Source organism: Rhipicephalus sanguineus, chromosome 4 (assembly GCF_013339695.2).
Source record: "Rhipicephalus sanguineus isolate Rsan-2018 chromosome 4, BIME_Rsan_1.4, whole genome shotgun sequence".
NCBI classification, from domain to species: Eukaryota; Metazoa; Arthropoda; class Arachnida; order Ixodida; family Ixodidae; genus Rhipicephalus; species Rhipicephalus sanguineus.
Window position 1 is genome coordinate 166977168 of NC_051179.1, and position 16468 is coordinate 166993635.

Genomic DNA, 16468 nt, shown 5'->3' on the forward strand with positions numbered 1-16468 from the left:
ATGTTTCTCTCATCCTGACTCCAAATTTCCTTCAGAAATGACCCATATATGAGACATGGGAAAGGCTTCCTTTCGAATGGCAACGTCATTTTGTTCAAACTGTCTCCCACCATCTTCACTGTCCCGGTGCTTAACTACATTTCGCGACTGTGGCCCGCTGGCTATAAGCTGAGTTTGAAGACCCCTGGTGTATACGTAGATGACGTGAAAGTGCAATGAATTTTCATATTCTACTTATCTGCTGGCGTAAAGAATTCTTTGTTGATATACCCACTAACGTGTAATCTTTTAGCAATTTTTCTTCAACGAGAGAACATGTGCAACGCAGAGATGGCTCAGACGTATTGTATAGTTCCACAAAGCGTCGGACGACACCGCCGTGATTCGCGCTATTGCCGCTTATAGATAACATTAGGTGGCGATTAGTATTACGAAAAATATTTTAAGAAGGCCTAAAACAGGAAAACTAATATAAGTAAAATAGAGAGGTGGTTCTGTATCAAACATTCACATTGAATGAGTACAGAAACAAAATACAGACGGCGCCCTTAATAGGAATGAGCATGAAGTATCGTCAACTTACCTATTAAGACAATAAAAAATTCAGTGCCTATGGAAAATTGCCTGAAACGGCTCGTTGGGACGCTCATGAGTAAAACAGAGCATTCAGTCAAACAACGTTTCTATATTCCCCTTCCTAACATCTTTAAGGTGGCCCCTAATGATTTCCATTATTATAATGCAAACTCAGTTTCGCTATTTTCCTAAGCGATAAGCAGAATGATTTGTGCTGAACTCAAGGGACGCCTACATAATTATATATTTGTTTTCGAAATCGCCTTGGCAACGTGTAAATGGGTAAACAGTAGTAGAAATATAAAGCAGACAGTTAGAAGAATAAATCAGAGATCTTATTTTGCTAATGCGTTACAAAAGACATGCTGCAGTGACCAGACCAGAAAAACAGTACAAAACACCTACGCAATGTATGGGATGCAAAATGACAGCAAAAAAACACTTGTGCTAATAATCAAATTATGATTTCATAAATTCTTTGAATAAATGTAGCGGGAAGTGAAAAATACGGTACGCCAAGATATTTTCTGTTAGGTAAACGCTTGCTCTATTATATCAAGCATCAGTACTAGTGGTGCTATAGTTGTTTGCATATGTTATTTGCATATAAGTTAATTCATTGCATGCAAGTCAAGCTTTACCTCCACGAGATCATTCGAATCGCCGATATGTAAAATCCACGAGACACAAGGCAACCCCATTCTTGCACGCATCACATCGTTACGGAGCAAGACGCAAGAGAATCTTCAATGACGACACTGTAGCAACATCAGAATTTGCGCGATAGACGCTGCACGCAGTGGAGTACGCGGCGCAGGACAGTGGCTAAGAGCAAGTGTCGTGGCACTGGCGCAACTAAAAAGAAAAGAAATCGACAAAAGAAAAGGTACGTGGGCTGGGCGTAGACGTCCGCGTGCTTGTCTTCCTCATCTTCTGCCCTCGCTGGAGGACTCTGGCGTAAAAATAAAATAACATCACTGCCCTTAGACCTATTCAGATGCGTTAGTGTCACCTGTACCAGCTTGAGAAGCGAAGCTTGGCCAGTGATTATTGTTTCGCCCGGTTGTGTTGCGATAGAAGTATCTTGTATCTTAAGATACGCGATACATTATCGAATGTATCGGAAATACAAATACAGATACTCGTCTTTCGAGACGTATCGCGATACAGATACCAGATACCCATAGAGTATCTGAGATAGTATCTAAGATACATGTATCTTCGATAGTGCCCAGCACTGCTCGCAACTAAGCTTCATTCAGGAAAGTTTCCCTGGATATACACACAGCCGAGTGGCACGCGCAGGCGCACTGCACGTACATTACAGTCACAGTTGCAGTTGTTACAGTAGTGTCAGAGTTGTTATGCTTATACTTGTCCACTGTGACGGAGAACACACGCGTGTTTCACGAAGCCGTGCGTATGTATAGAAGGGACTCAATAAAGTTCTTGAACAAGGTCATCGTCATCGTGATCAGTGAGCACCAGCAGCTGGACCGCACTTGTTAATCGGATCCGTTCGTGATCGCAGCTAAGAGGGGTCTAAGAGCAGTGAAGTGCGAGGTATTGCACTGCTGCTGGAAATCCTGGATGCGTCTTACGATGAAATGATCAATGATGCCACCTGTCCTGGACGTGGCATCGATGTTTCTTGATGCCCTGCCCAAATTCAATCCTTCTTTCACGCACTATAAAGACCATGCGTTCTTGGGTCTTGATAAATCAATGTTGAAGTCACCGGCAATGTCTAGATGCCTGGTTCTCTCGGCAGATTTATTGTAGGAAGCATTTACCCCGGCTTTTTGGTATACGACGTGACCCACGTTGCGGACCACGTGAACGAGTGCATGGTAGCTGAGCAGGTGTCTTCTGTTATCAGCTTCCTCACTATCCTTCGTCCGCCGCAGTGGCGAAGCGGTTGCGGTGCTCGGCTGCTGACCCGAAGGTCGCGGGTTCGATCCCGGCCGCGGCGGTCGCATTTCGATGGAGCTAAAATGCTGGATGCCCGTGTAATGTGCGATCTCGGTGTACGTTAAGGAATGCCAGATGGTCAAAATTTCCACAGCCCCTCGCTATGGCGTCTCTCATAATCATATCGTGGTTTTGGGACAGAAAACCTGAAAAATTATTAATATTATGACTTTCCTCGCGTATCAATGTGTGTGTTCGCGGTTACTGTGTTGGTTGAGATTTTGTATCACCTGTGGCATATACCCACATAACATGAGCTCTCGTATGCGGGTATGTGCCAGACGTGACTGAGTGAAAGGGTTTCATGACGTACGCAACAGGTATTTTGCGTTATTCATGTCGTGACTAGTGAATCGTGTTCGTCATACACTGATCCCCTGCTGTGCCAATTTTGGTATATTACAAGTTATGGAGACGACCAGGAGAGCGCCCAGACGTAGGCGGCTAGATAGATAGATAGATAGATAGATAGATAGATAGATAGATAGATAGATAGATAGATAGATAGAAACGTCCAAAGTGCCTGGGGTTCGCTAAGAAATGCTTCGCATTTAGCAATCGCCAGGGATATTTCATTTCATTTTATTATCTTTACATCTGAAATTTATAGTACACAGAAGGAATATAAAAACTTCTGTGAACCCATGGTATCCACACGTATTATTTCTACAATGTACCAGTACTGTTCTGATTTCTTCACTCAAAAAGAAAATGGAAAAAAGAAGTCGTGCAAGCACAATCACACGAGCGAGTACAGAAGCAAAAGATAGTGCGTGCAGATTTTGTAGTCTTATGAGCACATCACGCACCAATTACCCAGTGCAAGTGTACGGCACATAATGCAGGCAAACTCATCTAAATAATCTGTAGCTAAAGCGCAGAACTTGACATGCAAAATGGCACAACGTGAGTATCAGCTTTCATACGAGAGTTGGTGGCCGAGAAAGTGACTCTGGTGAGGAAAGTCCAGTTACACGGGCGAGATGTTTGCCCAATGTTCGCAACTCAGCTTCGTAATCTTGGAGTGTACAGATGTTCTTGATTGTTGTCCCTCTTCCCACTGTGTCCCCGTTGGGTGATTGATGAGGGACAACTGCCAGTGAAATGAGAAGTTTAAGCAGAACGTTACTTCACAACATGACTTGTAAGCTGCATACTCACTGCCTTTATTCTGTAAAACTGTATTACCACTATCAAAGCCGCAGTTATCTGAGATAGTGAGATAGTGTCAACACTGTCAGTTAATATAAAAAAGACTACTAAGTCTACTGACCAATGCCCACCCCAGCAATCAGCAGAGCTGGTTGCTCTCCTGCATCTGATAAAGCAATGATCTCAAGTGAAAGGTAAAAGATTGTTGGCTTTTTTTACTGTGACAATCGTGGGGCGCGTATTGTATGCCAAAGGAGGGATGTACAAAATTGCATCCATTAATATAAATTCAGAACTGACGTGTTGTCCTGCCTCTAATCTGCGCGAGATACGACCACTGGCATAGACAATAGGGTGGCACATCGGGCCCATGCCTGCAAAGGCAAAGTACATGTCAGCATATGCCACAACATTACTTTTATCGTAAGATGGAGGCAGAGCTCGCAATATGCAAACCAACACAATCAGAAAGAAGAATTATTCAGTTTATGACATTGTATCTTCTGAAACGGGAACATTAACCCTTACCAGCCGCAGTTATAGAAAAGAGAAAAGATTCTTGCAGGGCATATTTAATTTTTTCTTTAACAATTCTGTTTACAATTTTTGAAACTTTGAATAGTGATTGAGAATAAGAAATGAGCATATTGCATATCGCTCTGCCCAATCACCCAGTGTGTATTTTTCCATGCTTAAATCTACCTGATTGTTTGTTATATATATCATTAGATATAAAATTTCGATTGCTGTAAAGTTCCGAATAAATTGTGTATAATAATACAGTGATTCACTGAGTAAGGCTGCGCTCTTCTCTACCTTTGTCCTGTTACTGAAAATCTACAACACGCAATCGAATTTCTATTTTACGTAACTGACGGTGTGTTCTGCTGCTTCAGGAAAGAGAAGCTCTTCTGAAGAGAAAATGAGCCAGACAGCGAAGGCACTGATACAAACGTCGAAGCCATATAAGCGCTCTCAAGTTCGGTAGATGGTTATATTCAACATGGCATGTTGGATAAGGTAGTTTAAACTGAGCGTAAGTTAATACGGCAAAAATCAGAAGAAACGCAGCGAGAGGTCTTGTCAAGGCCCCAGAGTACACTGCTCTTCGTCTTTTCTTAATGGAAACTTAACCTGATTCCGCTGAAATAAATATGTTAAATAAATAGACCGGTCTTCAGATATTATGCTACTTTATTGATCGTTATTCAGAAAAGCAGACGCTAGGTCAATTAATCTTGAACTTGGAAGGCATCAAGCTAGGCACACGAAGAATAAGCGGCGTAGGTGCAAGCATTGTGCGTGTAGAACGTGCACCAGTGATTTATGAAGATTTTTGTATGAGAAGCAATAGATGCAATGTTCAGATCCGTATGGCTTCAGTAAGAGATTTCTTAAATGTTTCACCAGCTGAGAGGCACTGACCATCAATGAAAATGCGAAAGAGATATATACGTAATCTCCGACGCTAAAGTAATCACGAAACTATTTGAAAGAAAGAAACAATCTGCCGAGGACTTGCCGAATTTTTCAGTTTATTGGTCTTTATATGGTATCACCGACATCACCCTTTTTATTCATCTGTTTGGCGCCATTCACCTCAAAGTAAGGTTCATCAACCGAATATTTATTATCTAAATTTGGATTTCTACATCGGGATACATAATCATCCTGAAATATAAGAGCCAGTTTGTATCAATCGAGAAGTGAATGAACCAATTCCTGTGAAAGTATGACGACTGCTATTGCCACGAACGACCCTATGTTACCATTTTAGCCAGTGCTCCGTCACATCAAAACATCTGAAAGCAACGCAAGCGAAATACGAGAATAGGGCTGATGCAGGATATTGCTGTGGCAGTCGGATAAGAGCGTTGTTTTTGATGCTGGCAGTCGGGTGGAATGCATGTCGTAAAAGTAGCAGTAATAAATTCCAATGGGCATCTAAAATAAGTTCAACGATGTGTTTACGATTTCCTTTCACGGATATGCCCTTCTTTTATCAGTAGGAATGTGCGGTTATTTCCCGAAAAGTGCGTGTGTTTTAGGCTTTCTGTATCGAACAAAACGGTTTTAGGTTCTAGGCTTTCTGAATCGAACAAAACGCGATGCTACGCGTTTTTTATCCTAAAATGGGAGGCGCTGGAATCCAGTGCATTCCAGTACACTCAAAAGCCCTGCAAGGGGCTAGAAACGCTGTTTTTTTTATAAATCGTCTCCAGCCCCGCAACGAATGCAGTGCTCTCTACTGTATATGCGTGTGCTGAATAATGTGTGCTCATCGCTCACGCTATGCCGGCACGTCAATATATGCTATGTGTGAGGAGCAGGAGTATAACTGCGTTTTACTCTGTCGTGCCAGAAGAGTATACGCGCATTCCACTCTCTCAGATAGAGGTGGAGTGTAAGCACATTTCACTCTATGCGATGATTTGCGAGAGTAAGAGAACGCTCTGAAGAGCAACTCGGCTTTTCAGGGGCGAAGCTCCTTAAGGCGGCACCCGTTCGTCCCTCGTAGTCGTAGTCGTAGTAGTCGTAGTGCGTAACCAGTCTTACGCTTTGACCTCCAAGGTGGCGCCGGTGGGAGATTTTCCTGTGCGTTGTTGAACAATAAAAAATTCGCAGCATGCGCGTTAACTAAAAGCCGAATTCTTCTGTATCTCATTCCCCATTAGCAGCCATTGGCATGTTCTAGCAGGAAACGTTAGTAGAAGTAGAAGTGTAAGTGTTAGCTAAAAGCCGACTTCTTCTGTCTCTCATTCCCATTAGCAGCCATTGTTTACCTCCAAGGTAGTGCCTGGTGAGATTTCTCCTGTGATAACACCACGGCCGGACTAGAGGGAAACGCAAAGCGCAGCTAGGTCAGGCAGGCGTGCGTCGCAGAGATATTTTTGTTTTGGATTACCGGTGAGGGTATGATCGAGGCCGACGCTCTTACGACGCTTGCGCTAAGGTCGCCACCTCGCGGTGCGTTAAGGCATTGACAAAATAAAGTTCGATTGAAAACGCGCACAATAGGACGGACGAGTAACGCGTAACAGGTGCTAATCGCGGAGGCCATAGTAATGACGAAGTACTTTATTTTACCGCTGGATGGTAGACAGTCTACAGAGACCCACCCAAGAGATAGCCGTTAACTTTGCAGTGGGCGAACGTCTTGAGAAAAGATTGCCATTCTCTTATGTTTTCTTTACTTGTTGTCTTCTGTAGTTTCCCGCCTACCATGTAAGCCTAGCTAGTTTTATGTGAAGCTTGTAGACGATGTGGAACGGGACCCCATACTTACTGCGGTGGGCGTTCTCTGTCTTACCGAGACGTGGAACGCCAAAAGACCGTATATCAAAGGACGCGTTCCAGTCGTGTGCATCGATGATGCAGAGCGTCCGGCAGGTGGTGTGGCCGTATACGTCAAACAAACATAAAAAGCCCAAGATCTGAAACTACTAACAACGACACAGAGCCACAACGGTGAATATGCTGCCATCGATTTTGATGGATGCATCATCATGACCATGTACCTTGCACCTAATTTGTCGAGTGGGAATATCAAGACATTAATTGACACGGCATTGTGTAATTAAGGCAAGTACAAGAATAGACCATTTGTGTTAGTTGGGGACCTGAATGTCGATATTACCGAGAAGAACAATCAGTGGTTAACAGAACATATGGCAGCCAAATATCCTCTCACGTGCACGTCCTTTGATCATATGACACCAACGACCATCCGAGAGACGTGTATCGACCAGGTATTTTCAAATTTCCAATTGCAACCCGTAAAGGAATCGCTACCCCTTCATTTCACGGACCATAAAGACGTTATAATAAAGGGACAACGCAAGCCAAGCATCATCTAATTAAGGAAAAAAGTTTGATGTTTGTAATATACACACAGTGTTTCTCACTCTTTATATGATGATTGATGGGGTGTTACACAGAATATTCACGGTTTACCGGTGATTCCCTACGGAGCTTCGCCCCACTCATCATCATTCACTACGTGGATATGCTGTGATATTTTTCTTTGCCACCTTATCGTGTAAAATTTTTCGACGCCATTTACGTGACGGAAATACGTCACTGAAGTCTTGGTGGACTCCGGCACAAAACACTTTCGTGTTAAAAATCAGCCTGATTTCATCGGCGAAACCGCAACTAAAATACGAGAGAGCACGAAGGACGCACACTTCCCTTACATCGGCGATGAGAACGCCGTTATGTCTACAATCGATCCACTACGCTTCGTGGATGCCTGCGCCGGGAGTGCCATTACAGCACAAGAAGCGCACGTAAGCAAACAAATCTAAAAGAACCAAGAGCTGCGAACGCGTTCTTTGATACCGTGACGTGATTATGATTGTCTGATTGGAGCGCTCACCAGTGCATCATTTTCGGTTTCACTGGGAATTCAGGTGCAATTTTATCAATTTTGAAGAATTACCCGATACAGAACTTTGTAAATCTGAAAGCGGAAATAAGCTCTTTGTCGGAAGGACTGGAATATTACTAATTGACCGAACCCATGCTTTCTCTAAATTATTGGTCACTGATATCATTTTTTTTAAATAAATGCTGTATTACATGCATAGGTCGGCAAACTCACTCAGACTCACTCAAACTCAGATCGGGCCGTGAGTCGGAGTCCGAGTCAGTCCAGCTAAGAAAAAATTTTGCGAGTCTGAGTCCGAGTGAGTCCGGTTGAGGAAAATCTTGACGAGTCTGAGTCCGAGTGAGCCCTCAGAGCAAAATATATTTGCAAAATTGGGTTACGTTTATACTCAAGTCTATTGCACCATATCTCAACACACTAGCGTTCATTAGAGGCGTGAGGCTTTTTTTTTGGGGGGGGGGTATCATGCCCTCGCCATTTTTCATGGGAAATTCTTGATAAAGATATGTCGCGTGCGTCGCGTATTTCATGAAGATGTCTTTGCTGGATTCAAACCATTGATAACTCGTATTTGAAAATACGATACCAAAAGGTCTATTATATTGTACTGCTAGCTACAGGTTCCCGTTACAGCATCACGTGACATTACTGGTGGAGGCACTGGGTAGCAGTCTAGGCACTGCGACCACCAGGAAGATCCCGACACCAACAGCGACGCCTTGGAAGAACCAGCTGACCTTCGGCGTAGTCGGCGGCAATTAGGCCTACCACCCCAATTCGGCCCTCTTCCAGAACGCTCTAGAAACATGGCAAGCGCGACAACGGCAAGCCAGACGGAACAGACCACGGTCCCGTCTGCCCCATGGCCTTTCAACGCCCTGCGAACCCCAAAACCCTTCCATGGGGACGCATACGAAGACGTTGAAGACTGGCTGGACCAATACGATCGAGTCGCCGTCGCCAACGAATGGGACGAGCATCGGAAGCTCCGGTATGTTTACTTCTATCTGGAGGATTCGGCGCGCATTTGGTTTGAGAACCATGAAGCTGCTTTGACAACCTGGCCGGAGTTTTGTACTCAGCTGCGGAACACGTATGGAAGTCCCGACCGGAAAGAGCAAGCAGAACGTCTCCTCAATTCCAGGAATCAAAGACCAAACGAAAGCGTTGCCATGTTCGTTGAGGAGATGTCTCGGCTGTTCCGGCGAGCTGATCCCGCAATGGCAGAAGACAAGAAGGTACGCTTCCTGATGCGGGGCGTAAAAGAGCAGCTGTTTGCGAACTTGTGCGCAACCCACCAGCTACTGTGGCGGAATTCCTCCGTGAAGCCACAACGATGGAGCGAATGCTAAGACAGCGGTCTTCTCAGTATGAGCGGCCGAACAACCTTTCATGTCTGTCATCGGCTTTGGCAACACCGGACGTCGCGACCATCAGGGACCTCGCGGAGCTAGTGCGCAGCATCGTACGCGAGGAGCTGCAAAAGTTTCGCACTGTGTCTCACCAGCCCCAAGTGGCTGCTCTAACGGACGTAGTCCGCGAAGAGGTACGGGAGCTGGTACAACCGTTGGTGGCGCCTCCAGCCGAAGCTCCTCTCCTAACGTACGCGGAAGCTTTGCGCACTCCTGCGCCGGATGTCAACTATTCCGCCCGACCTTCGACCTTGCAGACGCCGCAGTACTTCTCGGGCCCCCCGCATGACCAGAACCCGCGACTTAATGCGCGGAAATCTAGTGTGTGGCGCGCCCCCGACAATCGGCCCCTTTGCTACCATTGTGGTGAGCCAGGACACTTGTACCGTGAGTGCGTACCGACACATGGGCCTCCCTGGTTTTCGGCCAGATGCTCGTCGACCCCGTGATGGTGAACGGCCCCGCGCTATTGCCGAGTACTTGGCAAGCCATCAGTCGCCAGGTCTTCAGCGACGCCAATCCCGCTCTCCGTCTCCTCGACGTTCTACATCCCCGGGTCAACACTCCACTTTCGCTGACGTTGTTGCGGGACGATCACCTAGGTCCCCTAGCCCACGCCGGGGAAACTAGGAGAAGCGGCCTCCGGGGGTGGGACCGCTGCTGCACGATCGTTAAAACATCCTCCTCCGACTCGTCCGCCGACATCCGCCGATACCTTCTCGCCGACACCCCCCATTGATGACAAACGCGTTTCTGCTGACATTTCCATTCTTATCGACAACCATCCAGTAACTGCTCTGGTCGACACTGGCGCCGATTATTCTGTTATCAGCTCTGAACTCGTTGCTGAACTAAGGAAGGACGACTCCTTGGGGGCATGGACCAAACCTCCGGACAGCAGGAGGTCACCTCTTGACACCGATCGGGAGATGCACCGCCAGGCTGCAAATCCGTGAGTCGACATTCATCGCTTCGTTCATCGTGTTGCGCGAATGTTCCCGGAAAGTTATCCTTGGCATGGATTTTCTCCGCGAGTACGGAGCTGTTATTGATCTTCGAGACTTACTCATAACGTTTGCGGACGGCCATGTCCCGAAGCCAAGGGATACCAATGTGCAGAGGAGAGCGCTTCGCATTGTCGACGACGCCGTCACACTTCCGCCGTGAACCAGTATGTTCGTGACTGTACAGAGCGACACAGATCATGGCAGTAGCGGTATCGCCGAAGCAAACCTGTCGGTGCTCTTGGCTCGGCAAATCTGCGTTGCCCGCGGCATAATCCAAATCCAACGTGGGATGACTGAGCTCTTGCTTACGAATTTCAGCGGCGAATACCAACATTTGGCCAAGCGGACGGCCGTCGCTCACTTCGAAGCAATTGACCATGAAGCATGTTCAACGATTGCTCCGATTTCCGCAGCCGTCAAAGGTGACAGCTCGGTGGCCAATACAGTCGATGTCAATCCGAAGCTGTCATGCGCGCAGAAGGAGCAAATCCGCTGTATGCTACACATGTTTAGTGACTGTTTTGCGTCTACATCCAAAATAAAGCAAACCCCGACCGTGAAGCACCGCATTATAACGGACCCTGCTGAACGACCAGTACGCCAGCACGCCTACCGAGTGTCACAAAAGGAACAAGAGGTTATACGTTCTCAGGTGAAGCAGATGCTCGACAACGACATAATGCAACCCTCGACCAGTCCATGGGCGTCCCCCGTCGTACTGGTAAAGAAGAAGGACGGCACTCTTCGATTTTGCGTCGATTACCGGAAGCTCAACAAAGTGACGAAGAAAGACGTTTACCCTCTTCCACGCATCGACGACTCACTGGATCGCCTTCGACATGCACGATATTTCTCCTCCATGGATTTACGAAGCGGCTACTGGCAGATCGAAGTCGATGAACGCGACCGCGAAAAGACAGCCTTCATAACTCCTGATTGTCTGTACGAATTTAAAGTGCTGCCATTCGGCCTGTGTTCTGCTCCCGCTACATTCCAAAGAATGATGGATACAGTACTGTCAGGTCTTAAGTGGGAATCATGCCTTGTTTACTTAGACGACGTTGTTATCTTTTCACAAACGTTTGAGCAGCACTTGCAGCGGCTCCGATCTGTCTTTGTCGCAATTCGTACGGCAGGCCTATCACTGAAACCAGAGAAATGTCATTTTGGTTACGATGAACTAAAGTTCCTAGGCCACCTTGTTAGCCACGATGGTATTCGGCCGGACCCAGAAAAGACATTGGCTGTCGCTGCATTCCCACCACCTGCCAACAAACGTGACGTGCGTCGATTTTTAGGCCTCTGCGCATACTGCCGATGTGTTGTGCAAAATATTTCAAACATAGCCGAACCTCTGACCCGTCTGACAAAAGATGATGTTCCCTTTTTGTGGGGCCCTGAGCAAACACGCGCCTTCGCCGAACTTCAGCAGCGCCTTCAGACTCAGCCGTTACTCGGACACTTCGATGAAGATGCCGAAACTGAACTGCACACAGATGCCAGTAACATCGGCCTTGGTGCAGTCCTCGTCCAGTGGCAAGACAGCGTTGAACGTGCTATTGCTTATGCTAACAGGACTTTATCATCAGCGGAGGCGAATTACTCAACCACGGAAAAGGAATGTCTAGATGTTGTCTGGGCAATAGCAAAGTTCCGACCGTACCTGTATGGCCGCCCGTTGAGAGTTGTTACAATCTCAAAGACCCTTCAGGACGTCTGGCCAGGTGGAGCTTACGCCTTCAAGAATTCGACTTGACAATCGTTTACAAGTCTGGACGGAAGCACACTGACGCGGATTGCCTTTCACGCGCTCCCCTTACAACGACGTCAAGTGATGACGACATCGACGGTCGTTTTCTTTGCGCTATCAGTGCATCTGACTTGGCTCAACAGCAGAAGAACGATTCCGAGCTTCGACAACTTATCGAATATCTCGAAGGCCGCAGTCCGCAGCCTCCACTAGCATTCGCGCGCTCGAAATCGTCGTTTTGTGTTCGCAGCAATATCCTTTATAAAAAGAACTTCAACCCTTACGCGACTCAACACCTGCTTGTCGTTCCATCAGCGCTACGAGCGGACGTCTTATCTGCCTGTCACGATGAGCCTTCGTCCGGCCACTTGGGATTCACGCGTACCTTGGCTCGGATTCGCCAACACTACTACTGGCCTAAGCTCTCGCAGGACGTGAAGCATTATGTAAAAACGTGTCGCTAATGTCGACGCCGTAAAGCGCCACCGCTGCGCCCAGCCGGTTTTCTTAAGCCTGTTGCTCCTCCAACAAAACCGTTCCATCAAATTGGCATGGACCTGCTCGGACCTTTCCCCAAGTCTCACGAGGGAAACCGCTGGATTGTAGTCGCCACTGATTACACGACGCGATACTGCGAAACGAAAGCATTACAACGAGGCACTGCCAGTGAGACTGCTCACTTCTTCATGAAGAACATCGTTCTCCGCCATGAAGCACCCGCAGTAGTAATGACCGATCGTGGAACAGCTTTCACCGCACAGATGATGCAAGACGTCCTGCAGCTTAGTGGCACAACTCATCGGAAATCTACCGCATACCACCCACAAAGCAACGGCCTTACAGAGAGACTCAACAAAACGATCGCGGACATGCTATCCATGTACGTTGACCGAGACCACAAAAACTGGGATGATATCCTGCCCTACATCACGTTCGCTTATAACACCGCCGTTCAAGAAACTACTGGGTTCACACCGTTTCGGTTGCTTCACGGCAGGGAGGCCACAACAATGCTCGATGCCATGCTTCTACCCGACAGGTACGACATTAGTGTCGATACGAACGAATTCATCCGACTTGCGGACGCCGCTCGCAAGCTTGCATTCGAGCGGATCAATAACCAGCAACGCATCGACTCCCAGCGGTACAATGCTCGTCATCGCGAGGTTATTTACCAACCGGGTGATCAAGTATGGCTGTGGATCCCCATTCGCCAACGGGGCCGGTCGGAAAAGTTATTGCACCGCTATTTTGGTCCCTATAGAGTTCCCCGTCGCCTCAGCGATGTGAACTACGAAGTTGTTCTTGAAGAGACAGCTCATCGATCCCGTCGTTCCAAGCAGACAGACATCGTCCACGTTTCAAGGATGAAACCATTTTACCAACGTTGACTATTCGTCAGACTCTCTTGTGTAACCTTGTGAGCACTTCGTCACCGTTACGTCGTGTGTCCTGGTGATTGTGTGTGTGTGTGTTTTTTTTCTGTTTCTCGTAATCTTGATGTGGCATCGGGACGATGCTCTCCAAAAGGGGGGGGGTCATGCCACGAGTAAAGATCGCCTAGCACTGTTCTTAGCAGGCTTGTATGTGCCGCTGTCGAAAAGATGATGAGGACGAGCTCGTGGAAAAGACGATGAGGTCGTTGTGCCAGTGATCGGACCAGCCTGACGTTCTGCTGTACTGCTAGCTACAGGTTCCCGTTACAGCATCACGTGACAATATCATATCACCGATTGCGTGAGACATTCGCGTGGAAAACTATTGACACCATGATCGAAAAATCTAATTTTATGCTAACGGACTCATGAGTCGACTCACTCAGGCTCGCTCAAACTCATGTAAAGCCATCAGTCTGAGCCTTAGTGAGTCCGGCTGGTAATATGATAGTGAGTTTGAGTCCGAGTGAGTCCGTTTGAGAAAACGTTTAGTGAGTCTGAGAACGAGTGAGTCCGGTTGAGGAAATTTGTGGTGAGTCTGAGTCCGAGTGAGCCCTCAGAGCAAAATATATTTCTTGAGTGAGTCTGAGTGAGCTCCAACTTTTTCGCCGACCTATGACTATATGCGCTACTTATCTTAAGATATCTGGCACCAACGAAATAGAAACTATGGAAACAGGTAGCAAGTATTCACTTGTTTGCCTATTATACATTTTATTGCCTACCCTTCTCTTATTTTCTAAAATTTTTCGGACACGTTACCTGAAACACCCGTTTATAACAAAGTAATGAAATGACCACCATGGCGCCACCATGACAACTGCATGACATGCAGGTATGTCATAAGACTCATGCGGTCACCTGTCACTCATACTACAAATTACACCAACACAGGCGGATAGACAGCAACCAAGCAGAGGACAATACTGTCTCCACTTGAAACTTGAAACCATGACAACTGCATCACATGCAGGCATATCATAAGACTCATGCAGTCACCTGTCACTCATACTACAAATTACACCAACACAGGCGGATAGACAGCAACCAAGCAGAGGACAATACTGTCTCCACTTCACTAGATTATGCTAATGGAAAGATGATTGTTCTAAAATACCATTTGGCACCAATTTATTCACAGTAATCTGCTCGAGATGCATCATGCTTCGTATTTGGCTTATCAGATAGTATAGCGCGGTACAGTAAAAATTTTGGGCAAAATGAGTTGTCCAACCAATCCTGCATATTGCGTACCAGGTTTTTTGGCGTTATCTAGCATAGGCGCCTTATTCCAGAAAACGTTATCAGACGCCCTCAGGATATAATTAATGCAGAAAAACTAGAGTGCATACTTAACGTATTTGCAAAATGATTGCATATGGCAACGCATCGTGAAGTAACAGACGGAGAAAATGGTTCTTATAAAATATTTATTGCAATGGAAATTTTTCAAATCCCCCTTTGTGCGTAGCTCGCGTAAAATTAAACTCGTGGCAAGTGCCCGAACAAGCGGCGACACGATCCTGACAAAAGGAAAATTCCATGGAACTTATTGTTGCTGGTTGTCCCTGCAATAGATACACATAATGAGTTCATTGCTGCGCTCGCTAGAATGTCGGTCTTATTTTCAGAGTTTTTCGGAATGTATCTTTTCGGAATGTATTTCAGAGTATTTTCGGAATGCAGGACCCGTTTTCCGCTTTAGAACGCTACGCAATTTTTAGGAAATGACAACAGAGCAGTTTACTGATAGCATAAGTGCTCATACATAAAAGGAAATCGTAAAAAATTCGTTCAACTTACTTTAGATGCCCTTTGGAGTTCTTTTCAGTTATTTTATATTACCCAAACAACCAAAAGAACGCTGTTACTCGATGTCAATAGGTATAGCTTGCATCACCGCTGTTCCGATAATCAGCTAGTGTTATTTTGAGATGTTGGGTAAAGCAGTCATTCGCGCCAATCAAATTCGTCATCCACGCGTGAGTTGTTCACCAGTCAATTGTTCCACCAAGCTACACTTCTTTTTATAAAGACTATGTATCGCCTAATATTGGTCCAATTATAGAGACGAAATATCCGGTTCATTAACTTTGCGTTGGGTCCAATGACGCCGCATAGGGGAATAAAAAGGCTACTGTCGACGGTACTTGCGCACAGTTAAACCAACTGAGAAACTTGGTGAGTCCCCGTAGGATTATTTCTTTAAAACAAATATTTGTTCTGTCTTAATTTATTTACATCGCACCTTTACACGGTGCATTTATAACCACGTTGTACTCTTGCTAGATTTTTGCGTTTTGAGCCTGGCAAGATAGGCTGCCTTATGGTCTTTGTTATGCCATCATTATTGATATTTGCAAACAGAATAATCGTGCTCGAGAAGCATTAAATGAACGAACTTTGCAACTGCATGTTTCCTGGGCCATTTCGTGTATAGTTGGAGTCAGTGGCGCTAGAATAACTTAAAGCAAGAGGGATTGTACACTTAGCTATTGCCACAGAAATATCAGTGAAATGGGATTATTACTTAAAGGTGTAGAGCTTGCTTTTTCTTTTTCGTGAGACTAAAATCCTCCTGTTTTTCTCCAAAGTATGTGCTCAGTCATTCTGCTAAACATCTATGCATGGTTGACTTCAGTTTCTAACATAACACGTTTAAATTGCGATGTAATGTACAGCCGCTGATGCTTCTGTGGGGTTATCAAAACAGGGTTCTCTTTCTGAGAACAAGATGTTTATGGGCGCACATCTTGAACATGGAACCGTTTTCT